Raw genomic sequence first — 24,195 nt, forward strand, 5'->3', positions numbered from 1 at the left:
TCTGGCAATAGACACCCCAATGATCAACGTCTATATTCAATGTCGTGGTAATTGTGTGAAAGACACTTCATTTGGAAGCAGTGCCGTACCTCGATTTATAAAGCAAGTGTAGTTCTTAATACGGATATCGTTAGCAATACTTGAGTATGCCGACAGAACAAAATGGTTCAAATGGCTCTGAGCACTATGGGACTTAACATCTGTGGTCATCAGTCCCCTAGAACTTCGAACTACTTAAACCTAACTAACCTAAGGCCATCACACACATCCATGCCCGAGGCAGGATTCGAACCTGCGACCGTAGCAGTCGCGCGGTTCCGGACTGAGCGCCTAGAACCGCTAGACCACCGCAGCCGGCCTATGCCAATAGAACCACGACCGCTTTGTATGCAGGATGACAGTAAGATAGTCGTTGCTATCGCGTTTTTAACAGCTGGTCGCTTATAAGACGATAACATCTCTCTTCCTGAGACACACTGGCACTGCTCGCAAGAAAAGCAAATGGGGTACATCTGTTCATTCCGGAATTTTCCCTCGCTATTGTTTAGTGCCACCAGCATTCAGTCATTTGGTGAAGTATTATTTTTAGTAGGGGATTTGTGATAGATTCGCTGTTATCAGCAAGCTTATAAAATATGTATTGGGGTGTAAAGTTACTGTGTTCAGCATTCCAACGTCTGCCAAGAAATTGACTATATCTTGTAATCTGGGAGGTATGGATCTGATGTGGAAAATTTACGATTTCAAAGCATCGATTGCCATAAGCAGACGAAAGATCTGACATAGAAACTTACGTCTAACCAGAAGAAGGATATAGATTTATGAGGGCAACTGATATTTCCAGAGCCAAAGCTGTCAGGGAGAGGTATTTGTGATACTTCGCTCATTGCCAAATGTCGCTAGGGGTTGGGGCTGCAAACACAGTATTTAACCGTCATTACACTGATAAATATGTGGCTGGTTTCCTAGGTCGACACAGCCTGATGTGTGGGGCTCGTGGAAGAGGTAGCTGGTGACTGGAACGAGTTGACATTTCCAGCTTAAGGCGCAAGCCGTCACTAAGAGCCCAGAACCGATGAGGTGGGGAACGCAGATGCTATTGACCTAATCATATCGTCCTCTGGGTCGTAGAATACCGAACTAATACACAATAACTATTGGACAGCCATCGTGACCGCGTGTTGCAAGTATTCTCTTACTTTCAATGGCGAGTATTTGCGCTGAACAGTTACCCCCACCCATGTAAATTGACCAGTCAACTGATTGTAATGCTGTTCTACACATTTCCTGTAGTTTTTTGGCTGAGAGAACATAGATTGCGATGTATCCATCGAGGTGGTGAAAAAACAAGTGCACGAAAAATATGCTGGTTCTCTTGACATAATAAACACGTATGGTTAAGAGCATTAAAAGCTTCATTGACTTTATAACCACAAGGATGATCTGGAATCTGTTTCATCACTGTCTTCGGTATTCGTTAAAAATACAAGATATAATTTCCACTCTTTATCGCCGGAATTATACTGTGCAATAGAATGATAAAATACTGCCATTTGGTTGATGTCGAGAACACTCGCGTAAATCGTACGGTATTCTGGCATGCCATGTGAAACTACATGGAATTGTGGCAACTGAAATGTGCTACTGCATAAAAGTGCCACTAATACGTCAATTTTAGGGCATGTAAGATCGAATATTGCAGGTGAAACTTGTTTCGAGATTGGTAAATTAATTCACAGTTGACGAAGCATTTCTCGTTGACAGGACTCAGTAAGTAAATGTTCTTGTAATCCCATAGTCTGGAGATGGTTGCTACTCGTTGTGTAAACTATGGCAGAATGCAAAAATGGTTCAAATGGCTCTCAGCACTATGGGACTTAACTTCTGAGGTCATCAGTCCCCTAGAACTTAGAACTATTTAAACCTAACTAACCTAAGGACATCACACACATCCATGCCCGAGGCAGGATTCGAACCTGCGACCGTAGCGGTCACGCGTTTCCAGACTGAAGCGCCTAGAACCGCACGGCCACACCAGCCGGCGCAGAACGCAGGCCAGACCGGGAACAGCACCATTGGCATACGCATATGTGCCAAGAGAACCAGCCCAGGCTTTGTACACTAGCGCTAAGATGGCGCATCAGGCCAGCGTGTGCGGGAGGCTGTTGCTCGCGACCGTTGGCCACAGTGGATGACCGACAGACCTCAAGGGCATTATCCAGCGCTGTGACTATAAGCGGTGCATGTGCTTATGTTTTTGTGATCCTTGTGTCTTCGCAGTACATGGATGAGTGTCTGGTGGTCGATAGCCATAAGCAGGATGCAACAGTGATGATTTTGGAAGGTGCAGCACCCGAATTGTGTTTACTAGAACGATAAGTACACTAGTCAGTTTCGATACAGCCTGGTTGAAGATCGCTTTCATGCTGATAAATTAAAGTTTTCCTCGACTGTTGTAGAGTAGCGTAACTGACGAAGTGTCTTTGGTGATAATTTCCGTATTTGATAGTCTGTAGACACTTTTGCAGGGGTTAACTGTCTGTGTAATATGAATGCTGTTTGTTTTTCGATTAGATTAAATTAGAATTGTTTTTCGTTCCATAGATCCGTGCTGAGGAGATCCTCGTGGATGTGGAACATGTCAATTTATTTTTCTGCTGAAATCAGCATCAGCAATTTGGTGGGTACATATAGTAAAAACCAATCAGATGCTCCATTCACACGACGTTTCCTTAGATCAGAGAGTTTCAAGATTTCCTATGTTGCGGTAGGGCGGGGCATAGGAATCTCTACAGACTGGTTCGAACAAGACAGGGGCAAGGTATCTACAGTCTGAGAGTCACATGATGTCCTCTTTGTTCGAGTGTTCAGAAATGGGTTCAGTCAGACCACCCTCGTCTGGTTTGGGCCGGCGGGATGCAGCCCTCCATCTGCCATTGTGGCTTTAGAGCATCTCCAGACTAACAGTTACAGGACATCCAAAATTAGCCGAGAATTTCATCCAATTTGGTCATCTGAAGGATAGTGCTTCGAATTCTGTTTTTGTTCTCTCGACCTGCTGTGGGTTCCTAAATATGTCATGTATTTTCAGATACTTAATTGTTCTGGGTTTCGCGTCTGTGCTTAGACAACAGTGTGTTTCGAAAAATGAGGAAAATTAAAAATAAGAGTCTTAACATCCTCGATTCATCAGCAAATATAAACTAAGCCCCCTCAGCGTTTCAGGAAAGCAATGAACTCCACAGTGGCTGTAGGACTCAGAAATTTTTCCCTCTTTGACAGTCGTTCAAACAAGCAGCTAAAACTCGAAAAGTTGTGAGCGTACTATTTAAAGTTACAGAGATAATTATTTCTATATTTCGAGTTGTTGGTGAAGGGGGCGACTCGAAACTAACATCATGCAGAGTCAAACTCTACATAGTTTCGAGTCGTAAAAATGAATTTTTTTAACACCGGTTGTGTGACATCATCAATTTCAAGTGTATTGTGATCTTTAGAAAGAAATAATTAAACTGTGTTAAATCTGTCCCTAAAAACTGGTGGAATCAACTATACTCCACACTGACCTATCTTCTGCAAATTGTTCAAAAAATATTTCAGTGCCTTAAAGTCTTTAGCACAATGTGATTGACAATATATTATCCTATTTTTGCGAAACCCAGTCGAACACATATTGAGTGACTTTCCATGCCATTTTTTTCTGGGACTGATGGGATGTTCTTCGGTGCTGGCATTTCAGAATGTTTAAATAAATAAATAATGAGGGTGAAATTGCTTAAATAAATACTGTACCGACCCTCCAGTCTAGCAGCTCAACACAGACCTTGTACTTTTCCCAGCAATTTCCTGGTGGGGTGAGGGGGTTGGGGGATTTAACAGAGGGGGAGTGGCTAGTTAATGTATTGATTTAATTAATTGCTCAATCAAACTGATAGAGTGGGAGGGGACTATTCGAATAACTCAGGCCTGAATGTGTGTTTCTGTGAGTGGGAGGGGGGCATGGTTGTACTCATACGTTTCCAGAGGGGAGAGGTGGGGACATTCTCAGAAGGACAGATTATCCCAAGGAGGTCATAAATCAATTAACAGAACAATAGATTAAGGGAAAGAGTGGGGGGATGTACATGAAAAACCACTTAACATGACAATAGGTTAAGGTCATTGATCAATCAGCTGTCACAGTTTACTTAATTTGCATAACAATTTGATAGCAAAAGTGTCCCAGCACACCTGCTGCACTACTACTAGCTAGCTATAAGGGAAACATTAACTGGGAAATGCCAATTAGGAACCAGGTGTCTGGGAGGAAGTGTTACTTCATGTACGACAAAGTGATCCGAGGCTATGGTCTGTCGCACAGTATAGACTTATTCAAATGGGAAAGAAACGTCATTTTAGAAATATGAAGATGTTGGGATTTTCACATAGACAAATTTACTTAACCGTGGAGACGATCTAATAGCCGAAGAAAAATTTTAAGAAATACAGTATGTTTCGGAGTTAGTGTGTAGGAGCTGCTGTATTTTCGCCAAACTCATGTTATTGATTACAACAGTTTCGAGGCAACCTACAATGAGAAGATCTGATTAGCCGGTCAGCAGCAGCGTACTTTTAGCCGACGGTCCGAGGATATTTCCGACAGATTCTGGAAAACTCGCAGGCACTGCTTGTGGTTTAGTGCAGGGTCGGCCGTTGCGTATCAGACTGCATGGAGCACGACGTGCGTGTCCGGAGGCTCAGCCTCTCTCGGCTTTGTTTGGAACTACACGGTACAGCGCGAAATTTCATTTAGCATTGCGATGCGACCTTTGTCTGTCTGCACGACTTTCCTCAACTCGCCAGAATCGTGGTGTCGGGGCTATGTCGCCATTTCTTTTTGTTATTGAAATAAAAGAATTCACAGGTCCACTAGTTGTCTACACAAAAGGATCCAGTGTAGCGATTTATCGCCATAAGATTTTAAAAATCAATGTGAAGGAGAGAAGAATCGAACACGACTTTTCAGTTATCTATTATCTTCGACAGTTCTGCTGAAAAATCATCAATTCCACCTGCATTCCTATTCTTCATCTCTTTCAGCACTTTTTCTACTTCTGCTTCCAAGATGGTGAATCCTTTTCCATCTTCCGGCACATATTGCTCCTCTTCAGCCTTAATTTCGCTTTGCATTTCATCCCCTCACACAGACAGTCCATATATTCTTGCCATCTGTTCAAAACTTCCTGTGGCTCTTCCGCTAGAGTACCATACGCTCTTTCTATTTCCATGTTATTACTCTTTCTTTTACGTTCAGAAACTGTCTCACTAGCCAGTCTATACATCATTTCATACTTTCCCGCTTTGTCCATTTTCTCCATTTCGTCGCATTTATGTTACATCCATTTTTCCCTTCCACCTTCAGTTTCTCTTTTTCATGCATTATTCAGTTTCCAGTACAACTTTGGCTTTCTTCAGATTCTATACTTTTCAAATTTCTCCGCTCTTCCATCTTTTTCAACATGTTTTTTGTTATCCATTCTTTCCTGGTGCTTTGGGATATATTAGTTCCTAGTTCTTCTTTTTCAGAGTTCATGAGCCCTTCCCTCATTTTTATCCATTTGTCATTAACACATTCATCAACACTACCTCTTTGCCATTTTTCCGTAAATCTGTTCCCCAAATCTGATGCCTTTCCTACCGCTTTGAGTCTTCTTACGTTTAGTCTTTCCTTTGCTTTACTTCTCCAAACTTTTTTCATCTTCACCTGTATTTCTCCCATTACTGGATTGTGGTCTGAATTTATATACGGTCCTGGATAAGCTTTAGCATTCTTCAAACAGTTCCTGAACCTTTTTTGTATCAGGATGTAGTCCAACTGATATCTTTCCCTATTCAAATTTGATATCCATGTATAACGTCTCCTTTTGTGCGGTTCAAATAATGTGTTACCTACTGCTAATTAATTTTCATTACAGACACTAATTAGTCGTTCACCTCTCTCATTTCTTATTCCTAATCCAAATTTTCCTACTGTATCTTCATCTCTTCTTTCACCCACCACTGCATTCCAGTCCCCCATGATGATAACGCAGGCATTTCTATTTCCTTTCTCGATGAGTTCTTATATTTTCTCATAATATTCTTCCACTTCCTCATCTCTATGCTGTCTCGTTGGCATATATACCTGTATTAACACCAAATGTTTTGAACTACCCTTCAGTCGTATCATCATCAGTCGTCCATCAATATATTGTACCATCCTTACCTTATTTTTCATCTTTTGTCATATCAATATTCCTACTCCGTTTTCACCACTCTTGATTTCCCTTGAGTAAAAGAGCTTATAATATCTACTTTCTATCTCCCCATTCTCTCCCCATCTCATTTCACAAAATCCGAGGGCATCTAATCTGTTCCTTTTCATCTCCTGTTTCGCATTCTCCAGCTTTCCTGTTTGCAGTAGTGTGCTCTCATTCTATGTTCCAATTGTATGAAAGGAAAGTTATATTGGTGGGTCCTCCATTCAAAGTTTTCCTTAATCCAGTAAGTGCCACGGATCACTAACGTATCTACTTTCGACAACGTCATTATTTCAGACACAAAAGCAGCATGCTCAGCAAGAGGCAGGTTCTTTATTTCAGAGCAGATTACACCTTACATTCTTCAGTAAACAGTGTATAATTAATATTTTCAGGTGTGGTGCTAGCTAGGAGATTTCTTTTCAGTGAACAGTACTTGTAAATTCAAACAGTTATTTTCTTCCTAGTAGAGTAGTAATCTACTTTTGTGGATATTCCAAGTGAAACATTGAACTTCATATCAAGTAACGGTCATTATGTAGTTGGGTTCTGAGTTTTAGTTGTGTAGTTTTCGCTGAGCACATAGTGAGTTTCATTTGGCATTTAATTAGATTAATTCTCTTTGTATAAAATTTTGCATTTCATGAAGTTTAAAGTTTTGTTTCATGACACTTTTCACATGCGCAACACAAGACCCGCCAAGACAGTTTTGCTCAGCAGCTGAACACGATATCTTTAGTACCCGTTATATGAGGAGAAAGATTTTTGAAGTCAAAATATTACTTTTTCTTCCATACAGACAGTTTTTATAGACCTATATGCTTAACGACCCTTTTCACCTATGATAGTCCTCTGGTCTTCCTGTGATTACATAGTTAGACTGCAACACAGGTTCTTGAATGCAAACCAGTTCTACGCGTACATGTACTAACATCCCTCTTTTTCTCTTTGAGCCATTGTAATCTTCAGTGTCATTTTGTGTGTGTGTGTGTGTTTTTTTTTTTTTTGTGAGAGTTGTTTGTGTTTCGTGAAAACTTGCTGTGTGCGATGACAATATTCTAGTACAGATTTTGCCTACAGCTTATGTCGTACAAAGGTTACACTTACAGGTTGATTTCTCTTCTAGTTACAGAAACATTTAACCTTATTTTTTGTGACCGGTGAGCGAAAAGAATTTATTTTGTGAGCGATATAAATTTTGCATTAGTTAATTTTCCTTACGATTGTTCCAACTTGTTACTATGCCGTCTTATGAACTATAACTGTGTTGCCTTGTGTCCACACATCTGTTGCTTAAGTGTAAAATTGGTGCTAGAGTTATAGGAGAGTATAGACGAGTATAATAACTCACTGAAAGAATTTACTACGTCATTAAGAAGAAATTACCAATAATCACAAATTAATGATTACGTCATAAAGAGGACAGATAGGTACGATTCCAGACTAAACTGTCAAATTTACTACCAAAGCGACGCATTTGTGTAACAATACAGATAAAAAATGTAACAACACTTCGGTGGTTCACTTTTTGAAGATAATAGCATGCTACGTTTCGAATCAATATAATGACAATCAGATCCGAATTAAACGGCAATAGAAATCCGAAGTAAATGCTAGCACAAAATGAACGACTCCTGTTTGAACACTGAAACAAATCCGTGCGATGACAAAGCAGAACAACAACCCAAAGAAAACAATGTAATCTCATTTACCATTACAGCACATAGAGAACAACAAATCGAACATCTTTTTATCCCTACCAATGAAGAACACCAACAAACAGCTATCATTTTGAGTAAAATAAACAGAAACTCAGATAACATTTGGATAGTTCGCCCTTTATGTACAAAGAAATGTAAAGCTTTGAATCAACATAGAGACGATCATGTTAGAGTGATCGAGAAAAAGTTACATGCAGTGAAAGAAAATACAAGTGCCTTTATCTGCATTTCGGCACTTTCGGTATTTGTATGTACTCGAGAACTGAATTTCACTCGCGTCGTAACAACCTTTGAGGCAGAAGTTTTGTGGATACAGACAACTTTCAGTTACGATTAGAAATATTTTCATACGGTCAGCCTAGGCGATTATTTTCTTGTAGAAAAATGCATTTACACACAAGACATTGAACAGTCCGCATGTTATTATACTGAGAATTTTAGCAAAATAATTGGAAAAGAAGTCACAATCTGAATTCCATGTGTCTTACTAAGTTCAAATATCGGTAGGAGATCCATGACACGTTTTTGGGCACAACACTGACGAACGATGGTTGTTAACTATTTTTCAATTTCTTCATTCACTCGTCTTCTCCTACTGTCGCTTTTAGTCGATAAGGGTAAGGATTTGTTTCAACTGTCCTAAGACAAATACGCTGAAAGTAATTTTAGTGACTTGTGTGTCATATTAGCGTCAAAGCACATTCTGAGCTTCACAAAAATGAAAACTTCGACTCCACGCATTTCGTGACAGTAGCAAAATTTGACTAGGTTAAAAAAATTAAAGTGAAAAATTACTGGCATTTTATGAAGATTTGACACCGTTAGGAAATGATGTTAAGAAATAACAAACGGCTTTTTATTGAAGTTTCACTGAGGCACGTATATGGCAGTACGTGACTGAAATGCACTATAGATCAGTGACTTGCAATTTCGACAGCAAATAATGAGTTACATCACTGAGAATACTGGAACATTTCGCTCGTCGTCCTAGGCACGAAGTTAAACTCCCCACCACGAAAAAGAAAAAAAAAATGATTTTACTGTCAGTAAACATTTTTCATACGAAATTTTTGGAAGTGGAACACAACTAGCGAAACAAACATGCGGCTTGGACACCGTCATTTTTACACAGAGCGGAGCAGTCATGAGTTATAAGATGAAGGATTTACAACAAGTTCTGATGAGATGTACAGAGTATTGAGATTGTAGTTCTCCCAATGGAAAGTCAGTTTTGCAAAGAGTAATGCTATTGGTAAATTACAAGCATATGAAGGATTTCTTACCAGTTCAACGAATAATCACAGGTTGCTAAAGGTAAGATTGTGTTCTCTAAAAGAAATTTTCGGTGTCTGAGGTAATATTTATTTTTCTTCCACGATCAGTTATGCAGTAGTGAAAGTTTGTTTCCATGGTAGTGTTATTTATGAAGTGTGGCTGTCGAGTGTTTATCGTGTAAGAAATGACCAATGAAACAGAGCAGGGAGTATTTACTACTGATTATTTATGAGGTATGTGAATATTATGTGAAATATGAAGTTGTTACTTTGACGATACAATAGAGATAGATATTTTGAAGGTATTAGTGAAAATTGATGATGATGATTTTGAGGATAATGACGGTAATACGATAGAAAGATGCAATATTTAGGAATTATAATGTGTTATGAGGAATGAGTTGGTAATGGTTGGGACATATGTTTGGGACTCTATTTTTGTTGAAATAGATTTTCTTCTTTGCATGGATATATTTTAGTAGCTTGCTTGTAGTAACGGGAAGGCGATGAACACTTACATCGTTAGTAGCACAACAACAATCTGAAATGTTAACACCAATATGATAAAAGATAACACAATAATTGTTTTGTGAAGTCTTTTGGGTCATCACATACAACTGGTACACATACTATACATTTCTGACATATCTATGTTGTAATGATTTGATATTTTTTTACTTGCTGCATATGGCATATGAGAGCATTATCTTGTTGAAGTTTGTACCTTTTTCTTTGGTAACTAACTACACACTGAAAAAAGATGATTTCATTGCACGGTGGGGCAACAGCAATGTCGATCTCGGAATGTTAAAATCACGAGCGACAACTCGTAAGGACTTGTAAATTAATAGACTGCAGCGATCAGTCGTCCTTCTTGAATTTTATTGTGCAAATCTAGATTTCGGCTAGAAGCTACCCATTCTCAGTGCACTATTATTTTCGCTCAATGCATGTAATGCCTGTTGGTCAGGTTTCATCCACAGTTCATTAATTGAACTATGGATGAAGCCCGACCAACAGGCAACTAGACGCTATTCCAATTGTAAAACAAAGTATAACACATTCTGAACCCCAAACTTAGAGATCAAGTTTTAAAAAGCGCTTAAAAAGGTCGAAGCTTCTACAGAAGCGGAAAAGGGGAAGCTGATTTGTACAAACCATTGAAAAGTTGCTTGTGCGTTTTCATTACGAGTTCCACATAATCGCGTTACGTACATTAGTTTAGAGGTATTGGGAGTTCCTCTGCTTTACAAACATCAAGAACGCCCTCTTTTTAACATACCGTATCATGAAGACTCACAGAATATTGCTGAAGATTCAGAAAACCTGTCTTTATTCTGGTGCAAAGTTTTCACTCATTATTGTGTCTTGTTTCTGTTTTTGCAGGAGAACCATCACTTCTAAAAATAAAAACACGACATTAAAGTACAAACTGCTGTGACAGATGCTCTGAATCAGCTACTGAGCGTGAACAGAAATGAAATTCAGCAACCTAAAATTATACTACCTCATTCTTACCTAGTTGTAACCATGTTCAGTACCTCGGACTCTTATCCAGATCCATATGGCTGGATCACTGCCTTTTAGCAATAAAATTTGCCACACATTTTGTGCGACTTAACTTCAGAGGTGTGAAAGACTACATAAGAGGGCTTCTATAAAAATTTTCTTCGTATTATCGTCCATACCAAATTCCTCTCGAAGATATAAACAATTTTTCAGATCCTAAAATGTGGTTCAACAAAAAGCCTTAGAGCGCCACACTGTACGACGTACTTTCGGCAACGCGCAGTCGGAACTATTGAAACCCGTGGGCTGTGGCCTCTTGCCTGTCGAGCATGTACCGCAGTTCTTGGTCCGTCATTAAAATTCGCCAGTTCACCCCACAAACTAAAGGAACCGGCCTCTGCGCAGTTCTTAGAGACAGTAACCAACAGGTGGGGCTTGCACGTCAGTGGGAAACGACGGACTTGAATCTGCTAGACGAATCCATCAAAAGTCCGTCTTTTTGGAGCTTCACAGAATTCCGTTCATGTATGGTGAGCTGTTGCGAGTTCTGGAAGAGGTGAGACATTCAGGAGCACAGAAAGGAATGGTGTCGCAAAAAGGATATGATGAACAACAGCAACAGGGCGACTGCCACTAGAGAGCGTGTTGGAAGAAGAAGGTACAATATTTCTAAAACTTTGCGGGGAATGAAGATATGCCTACAAGTTGGAATAAAGTACAGTAATAATTTGAAAACAAACAAACAAAAACAGGCGCGCGAGCGCACGCTCTCTCTCTCTCTCTCTCTCTCTCTCTCTCTCTCTCTGTGTCTCTCTCTCACACACACACACACACACACACACACACACACTAGCGTACCTACATGCAAACAAAAACTGTTGGATTCATAGAAACACACTGCGCAGTATTGGATTAAAATTTCACAAACTACATGAGGTGAAGGTGAATACATATGGTGAATCAGAATTCCACCGACAAATGTTCTGAAGTTTCTTAGCTGTAAGCTGACGAATTCTCAACAGCAAATCTTCAAAGAACAGTTGTAGGACATATTGAAGGGACGTTTCGTACACGACTTCGTTCAGTGTAACAGGCGGTGGGTAAGTTCCAATCACGAAATCAGTGACGAATCCAGCCCATAATTTCACAGAAAAACTTCTGTTGATAAGCTCGACATATGAGAGCGTGTAAATCTTCATCATCACATACACTGGATTTCTTCTTGCTGACCATTTTTCTTTTTAAGCGTAGCATTGTCTGTAAACAACACGAGAACAGGAAAAATTTGAGTTTCATGTACATTGCTGTAGAAGCCAATTTTCGAACGCCGCTGAGAATGCGATGTCCTCTGGCTGTATTGACTTGCAGCTGCTGTAAATGATATCGGTGCAAATGTCCGCATAACACTCAAAGTATTACGACTGAAAACTCATAAGGCACTAATGTAATATTCTAAATATTACATTAGTGTCATGTGTGTTTTCAGTCGTAATGTACAGAATATTCTACCACGAACCGACGGAACACTCAGTCAGTGCAACTCTTAAAACAGCTGATTCCCTTGTGCTCAGAGCTCGTGCAACGCGCACACTACTAGGGGCTGGATTGTCATGAATCATGTGCAACACATTCTCCTCGACATTGGTTATTCTGTCATAACTCGCACGCCAGTATCTTCCTTTATACGATCGAAGAATCCAGTTTCTCGTAGCCCCCTACCAGAAGAAAAAGTTCTGTGGTGTGGCTGCCGTCGGTGCGTGAAGAGATCAGCGCAGATTCCTTCTACAGCTCTTCCATTAGAGTCAGTGGATCCACACATGAGCTGCATATCGACCAACTCTTCATCAGTAAACCCATCAGCAGCACTGTTGTCTGACAATGGATAAACCGTTAGATTGAATTATTAAACTGTGCCTTGTATTCCCAATATTTTGTTATCTATAATAACCTACAAACAATTATTTGATAAGTATTTAAGATTGACTCGCGCTGTGCGTTCTCCACCGTTATCTAGCAGCTATAGTCACTGGCTTGCGACGTACGGGCAACCATTTCAGTTCCCGCCAACTACAATTATTTACCTTTCAACTTATGTAGACTATAGAAAGAATATTGGACTTTCCCACGACATTGTATGTGTGTGTAAAGAAGAACGCTATCTGCTGAAATAAGCAGTTCAGGTCTGTATGTACTTCAGTGCCTGCTCAATAAACATGCTTCCGATCCGAAATGGTTGCTCTTGTTGACAGCCCTACTCTCGTACCAGAAAATTTATACTTATTCTAGAAAATGGTGTCCAGTCATTTTCTTGGATGCTGAGTATGCTAGGAGCGCTATCTAGCATCTTATCAAAGTGCACTACTTCCAGCTCGGAGCATACTTTTTGGTCTCACAGTAATACACCGAAATGCCAAAGGAACTGGTACAGGCATACGTATTCAATAAAAAGATATGTAAACAGGCAGAATAGGGCGCTGCGGTCGGCAACTCCTATATAAGACAACAAGTGTCTGGCATTGTTGTCAGATCAGTTACTGTTATTCCAATAGCAGGTTATCAAGATTTAATGAGAGTTTGAACGTGGTGCTATAATCGGCGAGCGGTGGGACACAGCACCTCCGACTTAGCGATGAAGTGGAGATTTACCTGTACGACCCGTGCACTGTGAATATCAGGAAAACGAGAAAACATTAAATCTCTGACATCGCTGTTGTCAAAAAAGATCCTGCAAGATAGAAATCAACGACGACTGAAGAGAGTCATTCAACGTGACAGAAGCGCAACCCTTCTGCAAATTTCTGCAGATTGCAGTGCTGGGCCATCAACAAGTGCCAGCGCGTGAACAACTCAACGAAACATCGATACGGGGTTTCGGAGTAGAAGGCCTATTAATGTACCCTTGATGATTGCACAACACAAAGCTTCACCTCTCGCCTGGTCCCGTCAACACCGATAGTGAACTGTTGATGACCGGAAACATGATGTCTGGTTGGACGTCACGTTTCAAATTGTTTCGTGAGGACGTGTACGGGTATGGAGACAATTTCATGAATCCGTGGACCCTGGATGTCAGCTGGAGACTGTTCAAGCTTGTGGGGGCTCTGTATTTGTGATGGGCATGTGCATGTGCAGTTGGAGTGGTACGGGACCCATGATACGTCTAGGTACGACTCTGACTGGTGACATGAAGGTAAGCATTCAGATCACTACATCCATTCATGTCCATTGTGCATTTAGAAGGACTTGGCAAATTCCAGCTGGACAGTGGGACACCCAGAGTTGCTACAGAGTGGCTCCACGAACAGTCTTCTGAGTTTAAACATGTCCCCTGGCCACTAAACTCCCAAGACATTGAGCATATCTGGGATGCCTTGCAACGTGCTGTTCGGGAGAGATATCCACTCCCCCCTCCCCCCTCCTTGCTCTTACGGATTTATGGACAGCCCTGCAGGATTCATGGTGTCAGTTCCCTCCAGCTGTACTTCAGACGTTAGTCGAGTCCCTGCCACGTCTTGTTGCGGCAGTTTTGAATACTCGCGGAGGCCCTACACCATATCAGGCTGGTGTACGAGTTTATTTGGCTCTTCAGTGAATAACTGTATTTGTCTGTAGTCATAGTACGTAAAGCTGACGTGAGGCCCAGTCTTTCCTACGGTGGCAGGTGTACCGTAGCACCTGTTTGCAGTACACTTGTGATTGTCGCTGCAGAAAGAAGGACTTTGCAGAAAAATGCTGTTAGTGGGAGTAGGAACGAACGAGCTAAAATGTCTCCATTCCTCGTCATGTTATTTATCTGGAAGGTTTGAATATGAAAAGAAGTTTTGAAGTTCCTTAGAGATCATAACATAGAAAAGTCAGCCAACTATCCACCAGAATGTGGGAGTCAAGTCGTATGCTCTCTTGGGCAGAGATGATGTTTAAAAACGTTTAACAATGATGGAGTCGGTGGTCAGTGGTCATTAGTTAAAAGTGAAAACCCTTTCCCAGCCGAAAAGTTTTCACGAATCCGAAACTGATTTCCATTTTGCGGGTGTGGAAGTCTCATTTATTATGTTCGGGTTCCGTTGGCGAATACAATGCTGCAGGTGACTCCCGTACGTACGAAGAGTAAAAGTACGGACACATAAAATTACGGAGTAACATCGTTGAAGTTAGTTTGCTGCAGAATTCTAGAGCATATTTAAAGATCGAATATGTTTAATGATGTGGTGGATAAGCAGAACACCGACTGCTGGAATGGAATGACTGAATGCAAGTCGTTAATGCAATATATATATATATATATATATATATATATATATATATATATATATATATATATATATATATATATATATATATATCTGCCAAGACACTTCGAACAGTATACAGTGATAGCATGAATAGCTAACATGGTTTAACAGAAAAGCTCAACCGACGGAATCGTAAGACAATCTCATAACAAATGTTTAGACAGACCGTAATGAAACAAAATATCACTTGATTTGAAACTGAAAAGTAGTTTAGAGGGTAATAAAACTGAGAAATTTCAGATACTTGCAAAAAATAATAGGACACAAGGCCCGTAACTTTACTTAGAATTCAACAACACGTGGTGGCGTGCAGCTCATTTGAATATTTATCTTACACGACTCCACTTGCTGCAGAACGAGATTCCGAAGTGCATCAACTATTTGCTCAATGATTAAATTGAAGGAAATTTTCTCGCGAAGAACAGTGCATCGCATGAGGATCACCTCTTAATTGGTGTAGACACTGGGTAACTCGTGGAATAAATTCGGCAATACTACGCAGGCAGATCGAATATATCTAAACGCACCAAATAGTAGTTACCACATCATACTCTTAGAAACTAGTATGAACCATGGTTACAAAAGGGAACAATACAACGGGGCAGCCTTTGAAATGTGAATAAAACGCTTTCGTAATTTTCAGCACCTGTTCATACTAGGTGAATCTTACTCTAAACCATCTTTAAAGGATCGATTAAAATGGGGAAAAAATTTCAAAAACTTAAGCTAATATTACCCTTTCAAAGGGGAATCAAGCCTTTCAAACGTTAAGCAAATGTTCACAGTTTGGCCATAGTAAGACTGTACTGAGATGCCTATAAAGGGAAGTCAAAATTTTTGAAACTTTAAAGAAAGTTCGCAATAATGAGACTACGCTGAGCCCTCAGACGGTGAACGCATTGTCTTCGAGACCACCTTCAGTTCTGGGCAGAAGGTCCAGGATTGTAATTCCCAACTACTGATTAGAAATGAAGAGGTCCGCAGAACGCGATACGCTTTAGGGGGATAAGAACCCCTGACGACGTGGATAGGTAAACAAAGTATAATGCGGGAAGGGTAGCTGGAACAGTAACTACTATGGGTGAGAACTGAAAAACAACTTCCACACCAGTAACTCTGAAATAAAGCAGCTCACCGATAAGGGTAGTAGAAAGCAGAGCAGCTCATTACTGCAAGCAGTTCCGTGATACGCCACACATTGCCCACTTTCGCAATGAGACGCACTGGTTCAGCACAGCCTGAGCGCAGGAGCGCACTCCTTGCCCGTGACACTCCGTCAAGCCGCTACGCTGGTTCACACACGAGCCCCTACCGCTAAAAGCTAGGCCGGCCCTCTTTGTCCACCAGCTCAGACTCCTCTCACAACCCCGCGATGGCTCCCACTTATGTTGATGATGAGGTCCCATACTCCGAGGAGTGCAGGGGATGACGCGGGAGACCCGCACCGCTATAGTAGGCAAAGTCGTAGTGGAGATGGTTTGCCATTTCCATCCTCCGACCGTTAATGGGGGTGAATGATGATGATGAAGACGACACAACAACACCCAGCCATCTCGAGACAGGAAAATCCCTGACCCCGCCAGGAATCGAACCCGGGACCCCGTGAGTGGGAAGCGAGAACGCTACCGCAAGATCACCAGCTGCGGATGCTCCCCCTTAAGACGCCTCCAAACCAAAGATCCCACTGACAGACTTATACTGGGGAGGTAAAATCTCTGGGCAATGATATGGGCGGCAAATACTCAGAACGCATGTATCAATAAATTTCCTTCAGGGAGAAGGTCTATGTCCAGAAATCAACATTGATTTAGAAAGCATCGCTCTTACAAAACTTGAGTTGCTCTTTTTTCGCATGTCGTGATGAGAACCTTGGATGAAGAGTGAAAGTTGTCTGGTGGTTCAAAACCCTTCAATGGATTACGTATTTTTCGCTTTTATTACGGGAAGGCAAGCTCTTCGTCTTCATTTTCTGGTCGCGGGAGGTTAAACTATTTCGATATTTATGTCTATTGCGTGGAAAGTACTTCAGTTTCGAAACTTCCTGGCAGATTAAAACTGTGTGCCGGACCGAGACTCCAACTCGGGACCTTTGCCTTTCGCGGGTAAGTGCTTTCATTCTGGAAACATCCCTCAGGCTGTGGCTAAGCCATGTCTCCGCAATATCGTTTCTTTCAGGAGTGCTACTTCTGCAAGGTTCGCAGGAGAGCTTGTGTAAAGTTTGGAAGGTAGGAGACGAGGTACTGGCAGAAGTAAAGCTGTGAGGACGGGGCGTGAATCGTGCTTGTGTAGCTCAGTTGGTAGAGCACTTGTCCGCACTTCGAGTCTCGGTCCGGCACACAGTTTTAATCAGCCAGGAAGTTTCATCTCAGCGCACAATCCGCTGCAGAGTGAAAATCTCATTCTACTTATGTTTCGCCTTGTGGTCTTTGGAATTAGTAGCTCGGCCAATTAACGTTGCCGTGCCAGGTGAACAGGTAGAATTTGAAAGGAAGATGGAAAGGCAGTGGTACGGAATCAGTCACTCTGTTATGGTAAGACATGGACAGTCCTGTGTGATCTTGCGATGTAATGCGGTGCCTGTTATTGCGAGTCTGGATGGCTCTGAGCAGTTTTACGTAAGAGGTGCCTGTCATTATGAGCTTGTGAGGACAGGCAGTGCTGAGCCGGAAGAATCTGTTTCGAAGTTGTTTCTATTAGACAAGCTGTTGTCTGATAATTATATTGTAACTAAGTTCAAGAGAAGGAGTGAATAGTGCTGGAGACGATGTTGGGAGTAGCTACACTATAATATCCTAAGACAACAAGCTATGTTCTTTAACTGATTATGCCAACCACATTTTGTTCCTCTCCTTTTCTTCTGCTCAGCGATACGAGATAAGGTGTTATTATTTTCCTCACGATTTGGTGTGTTCTGTCAACGCAGTGTAACTTATTAGATGTTTCTACGAACCGTGTAGCAGAGTGGCGATATCAATATACAGTATTACGATTGCTTTCGCGTCCCATGACTAACCCACGGTCGACAGTTAGTAAGTCGTTATTTTATTCACCAAACATATCGCTAATTGAGACAAGCTGAACTTCTTACAGAAGGTCGCTTATAAATCACGTTTATTGACAATTAACTGTTCGATAAGCATGGTTACCATCTTCATATCTCGATAAAAGGTTGTTACAGGTCTTCTATCTCAGTGTACCACTTTCTAAATCACTGACGGGCATGTGAGGGAGCAGATGAACGGTACAGCGCCAAGTCAAGTTAAGGTCGCCATACAGAGTAATTCACCGGAAATTTGCCAAATGCTTGGATCCATACTACACACTACTGTGAACTCCATTGCAGCCAGAGCACCGATAGACTGAAGTAATAACAAATAAACACTTTGTAATAAATGCTAGTCCTGATGTTTTACTTGTCTCTGATTTAGTAATATGAATATGAAGAGTCAGTGTTCTATAATATGGTGAGCTTTGTAAATGTGTTGAAACTCATGCTGCAGAACGATGACACTGTGTTTTCCGAGCTCTTATTATGCTATCCTTTTCAGAATGTGGAGAAGTTTCAATGCCTGTTTGAATGAATATCCGTGATTTAGTTTTCTGTACAATATAAAGTAATAGTAATTGATCGTTTGTGGCACACACAGACGGATGTAACTGTGTCTGTCTATATGGGCTTGGATATAGTGACACGTATGCTGGAAAGACTGCTAGACAAGTACACTGGACTCTTCCCAAACGCAGTACAGGGGCAACAGGCGATTACGTGTTTCTAAATTACCAAAGTGCGTTTGAACCCATGGAAACTGTAAATGACGATTTGAGCTTATGGCATAGGTTCTCAGAATCTGTCATCAGTGTATACCTCACACGAGGACTGCGAAGACAAGATCAGTCTACGCTCATAATGATGCATGAACAGAGTCGTTGTACCCTCGCTCCACTTAGGAAAAAGAATGACCACCAGTGGTGCAAGGTTCCCACCGCCAAGCACAGTATGGTGACTAGTAGAATATGTAGATGAACAAGGGGACATTAGTATATCAGGTCCAGGGGTTTTCATTGTATGCGGTACTACATGTCGAAAGGCACAGATCCCTCACAGTATTTTTCAACAGCAATCAGAACTATAATGATGTAGGCTGAAGCAATGAATTATAATTTGTAGCCACACCAGGATTCGAACAGGGTCTGTTGCTTACTAGGCAATTACTATGGTGTCACAACAGCTCTGCAACTACTATAGCGGTACAGATTACCATAGTATGTCTCAATCCCCAGTACCAATCCAACTTCACACCGCAGCCCATAGCTGTTCCTGGTATGTGGTTCCCCATTCGTACCACACTTACCCACCATACCTAAGGTGCCATAAAAGAGGAAGTGGGATGGAATCATGGTTGGTAGTCACAATTTGTAATAAAGAAAGTTTGACAATACGTCTTTTAAGGAATCTGACAATTATAAATTGTGGACGAGTCACTAGATAAAACTTTGCAAATACAATTGGAAACACAACTCACTCAGTACTCAAAGTTATAAAAACCTTAATGCGCCAGGCATTTATAGGAACCTTAAGCATAGCAATTATCAGTTACTTCGCATAGTCACTTCATCCAACTCTTTAAAACCTGTTCTTACATTAAGATGGTCATACTTAACATTCTTCACTAAAATACCCTTATAAACTTACTATTTCAGTCCGTTAAAGAAGCACTTGTTAAAAGGTCAATTACAAACTTAACTTTACCGGGCACTAATACCCCTCGCTTTGTTTTCCCTTACTAAGAAGACAGAATTACTGATAAACTTCGCCGGCCGGGTTGGGCGAGCGGTTCTAGGCGCTTCAGTTTGGAACCGCGCGACCGCTACGGTCGCAGGTTCGACTTCTGCCTCGGGCATGGATGTGTGTGATGTCCTTAGGTTAGTTAGGTTTAAGTAGTTCTAAGTTATAGGGGACCGATGACCTCAGCTGTTAAGTCCCATATTGCTCAGAGCCATTTGAACCATTTGAAATAACTAACTTCAGAAAGTCAAACTATCATACATCATTTCCCTCAAAATACATATAATGAAAACAGTCACTTAATGACTCTTGAACACTAATGCCAAGCTAAGGTCCAATTACATAACATGATAGAACTACTTACATACAAAACCACAGCAGAAACACTGATCCTTAAAAATGAATGTTCACGTGCTCAGACGTGTTAATAAAAGACTACTAGAAAGAGCTGCGCAAGGAACTCAGCAGATGCTATGCAATTTAAAATTTAACGACTTGCCAGTCACTACTATTAATGAAACAGGTTCGTATATGGACAGGTTACATACAATATATTTTTATATATCTACCAGCTTAACCCGCGTTGGCGGAAGGAAGATAAATATTAAAATTGGAATGCGGTATGTGAACAACTCCCAGTAGTGGCGAGGTGCTTAAACACTGCCAGGCCTAGACCTCGGATGACAATTCATTCCCCGCCAAGAAGCTAGGTTTTTGCACGAAGCACAAAGACATTCCAATAACTCGGAAACATAGAAACAACCGGCAGAACCTTTGACTCGATATATGGGTAAGCGTGTAAAGGAACACGTTACACTGCTGATAAATTCGCAACTTTGACCTTAAGCATTTTGCACATGGACAACTGCGTTAATAGAGTGCTGGGTTTGAAAACGCCATCATAAAATCATTTGATTACAAGAAACACAGAGCACTACTAAAACTTCTGAGATAACTTTGAAATAACGGCCCCCATTTAAATAGGCCAACTGAACTCTTCCTCACCATCTTAAAGTTCGAGTATGAAAGTCTCACCATAATAAAGAAAATGGTTCAAATGTCTCTGAGCACTATGGGACTCAACTGCTGTGGTCATCAGTCCCCTAGAACTTAGAACTACTTAAACCTAACTAACCTAAGGACATCACAAACATCCATGCCCGAGACAGGATTCGAACCTGCGGCCGTAGCAGCAGCGCGGCTCCGGACTGGAGCGCCTAGAACCGTCGGCCACCGCGGCCGGCTCTCACCATAATAATAAAATTTAAATGCCTCTGAGTGCTTCGGTCAGCAAAACACAATAATGACCACTTACTGGATACCACGTACACAATACGAAGGAGCGGATTTCACAGCTACATCACTTCACCGCAATATTTGTTCCCAGCGAAGTCACAGAAGTTGTTTCTCCAAGCTGACCATGTCACCGAAACGCCCGACCAATTCACACCACAACATATAACGATCATCACGCTCGTTCGACAGCCGTTCACACTCGTCTCCCAGCCCAGCGAATGCCACGAGATCTCGAGGGCTCCCGTCGAAGGTTAACAACCTAATCGCTTCCCTCACCAGCCCGGAAGATAAGACTAGTGAAAAGCAAAGATAGTTTCTTCGCTCAACCACAATCGATCTAAAAGATACACGAACAAAATAACACTGGCGCCACCTTGCCATGGCTCAGTTCTCCTTCTAAACTCGCAGACTCTCTCCATTGTTGGAATAGAAGTTTAGAAATGAGAGAAATGGGGTTAATTTGAGAGCTTCTGGAATACTAATGCGACTTTAGAAGGGGAGTAGCAATGGGCTGAGGCGCGAATTTGATTTTGCATCGAGGAGGGAGACATACTACGACAAGCCATGCAGCTGCGCTGGCTGCAGTGCCAGTGTGGCCCATTGTTTGGCGCATCTGTGTAGTAAGCAGCAGACTTGGGTTCGAATCCTGACAGTGCTAAAAATTGTAATTCATTGCTTCAGCCTTCATCATTATCATATATCAAGGGGAGAGTCAACCCGTTTGAGGAAGGTCAGCTGTATATCAAATCTTTCAACCAATCATTCAGTTCATTGACGATTGAAATCCACTCCTTGGTCACAGAAACATTCGACAACTGCTGTGTGAACGACCTCTTCGTTGAAAAATCACTACCCTCCAGCAAGAAGAAAAAATGAAAATAGCATGTGAAAGATCTGAACTTTTCAGTGAGCATCACCCACTTTGTTCAAACTGTTCGCTCCATTTGCACTATGGGTGCACAGAATTTGGTCATATATCCAGAATTTCACTGCAAATATGTGTGAAATTCAAGCTTAACGGGACGCTGTACGTGAAATTCATTGAAATTTGACATTTCAAAGTTTTCTACTCCATAATGTACTTTGGACTTTCCTGAACATTTTGGTATATAGTACATGAGTAATCAGACAATTGTGAGACCTTCAAATAATATTTTGAATGTTGGCATGTGACCATCAAATTTTGTGTCTACACATATACTGCCACAGTTGAGCAGTCATGTCTTGGGAACTACACGTTCTAGAAGGCTATGAATTGCTTTGTTTTGTGTAGGGAATGTCAAGAAAAGGATGGAAACACTTCTTCGTAACCTAAAAACTAAGCTGGGTAACACAAAACTGTGTGATGGCAAGACAATAAAATGTGCTTGCTGGAAGACTATAGGACAAAGTAATTGATGAATTACAGAGTATTATGGGAAGGTCATGAGAGATAACTGTGACAATTTAGAGAAGATGAAGAGAGCTGTGTGAAGCACTTTATTTCATCGAATATCACCCGATGAAAAGCCGTGTAATGCTTTGTGTCCTCCTCCACCAAACACTTGGTATAAATATAGGCAAGCTGATATTTCTGGCACCCTACATGTATGTAAGCATAAACATTCTCTTCCCTTGGCAGTACTGGAGGCAATCAAACCTATTTACAGAGATTTAGCAAATCCTGAGCTACTAAAGAAGTGTTTTCATGGGAAGGCCCAAACTGTGAATGAGTCCTTCGATTATGCTATTTGGTGCCATGTGCTTAAAATGTATTTATTAGCCTTATGACTCAAAACGTAGCAGTGTCTGATGCTGAAATAACTTTTAATGGTGGGAACTGTGAAATGAAGGTTCTGGAGAAGTTAGGGGTAAGATATGGACAGAACACCGCTACGGCCTGCGGGGACTGGATGAGCTTCGTGTACATGAAGCAGAGTTAGCTGTTCAGCAAATGACAAATAAAGCAAGAAAGAAAAGGACGAGGCAAGCGCTGGGCCATTGTGATACTGAAGAAGACAAAGACTATGGACCAGGACAATTGTAGTGCATAAAAGACACAAAATGTAAGTCTGTGTAAGAATTTATAATAAAAAAAGTTTTAAACCTCACCATCTCTGAGCTACATTTTTTTGCAATAAATGATCCGTTTTCTAAAAAAGTACTGATGGTAGAGACATGAAATTTTCACAGAATGCCAAGTGTGAGATTCAACACAGATGAAATTAGAATAATTAATATATCCTTAGTTGTTTTGTTCTTATGTAATTATTTACAAAATTCAGTCAAAAACTTGAGTGTTTGGAAAAAAAGGATAACATGCTCCACAATACAATTTTAGTACTAATTCTAGTTCAGTGTATCTAGAAAGGTTCATTCAATAATTATGGAGAACTGTTAGTTGGTGTCTTAAAAGTTTCCAAGACAATGGGTCACAAAATTCGGTAATTTAACATTGACGGCATAGGACACACAATGTCCCCTTAATGAGGATGCTTAGGCTCGGTATGAGAAGGCCTGCAGCCAGTAAGTAGCTGGAGGTGGTATTTAGTGAGACCTATCGACTTCGGAAGGTTCAATTGAAGACAAGTTTTCGAGAAGCATGTCCTACTGCTTGATGGACAGCCGCTGATCTACAAATAAGTTTGCAGGAAATTGAAGAGAACCAGTCCATAAAGTTTTCTGATAAATAAGTGTGTTGTTTATATGTGGCTTTTGCCTGCTGACTTTGAACCGCTAGCATTTTCGGTTGGTCGGTTGGTTGATTTCGGGGGAGGGGTCCAAAAACGAGATCATAGTTCCCATCGGATTATGGAAGAATGGGGAAGGAAGTCGGCCGTACCCTTTCAAAGGGATTTCCCGGCATTTGCTTGAAACTGTTAGGTAAATCACGGTAAACCTTATCAGTATGCCCAGACGTGGGTTTGAGCGGTCGTCCTCCCAAATACATTCCAGTGTGCAAACCACTACGCCACCCTGTTTGGACTTTGGAGTGATTGACGCCCTAAGAAGAAACTGAAGTAAGCCTTTCAGTTTAGTGGCCTGAATTTGGATTGTTTT

This window comes from Schistocerca nitens, chromosome 8 (genome assembly GCF_023898315.1).
Source record: "Schistocerca nitens isolate TAMUIC-IGC-003100 chromosome 8, iqSchNite1.1, whole genome shotgun sequence".
Taxonomy (NCBI): domain Eukaryota; kingdom Metazoa; phylum Arthropoda; class Insecta; order Orthoptera; family Acrididae; genus Schistocerca; species Schistocerca nitens.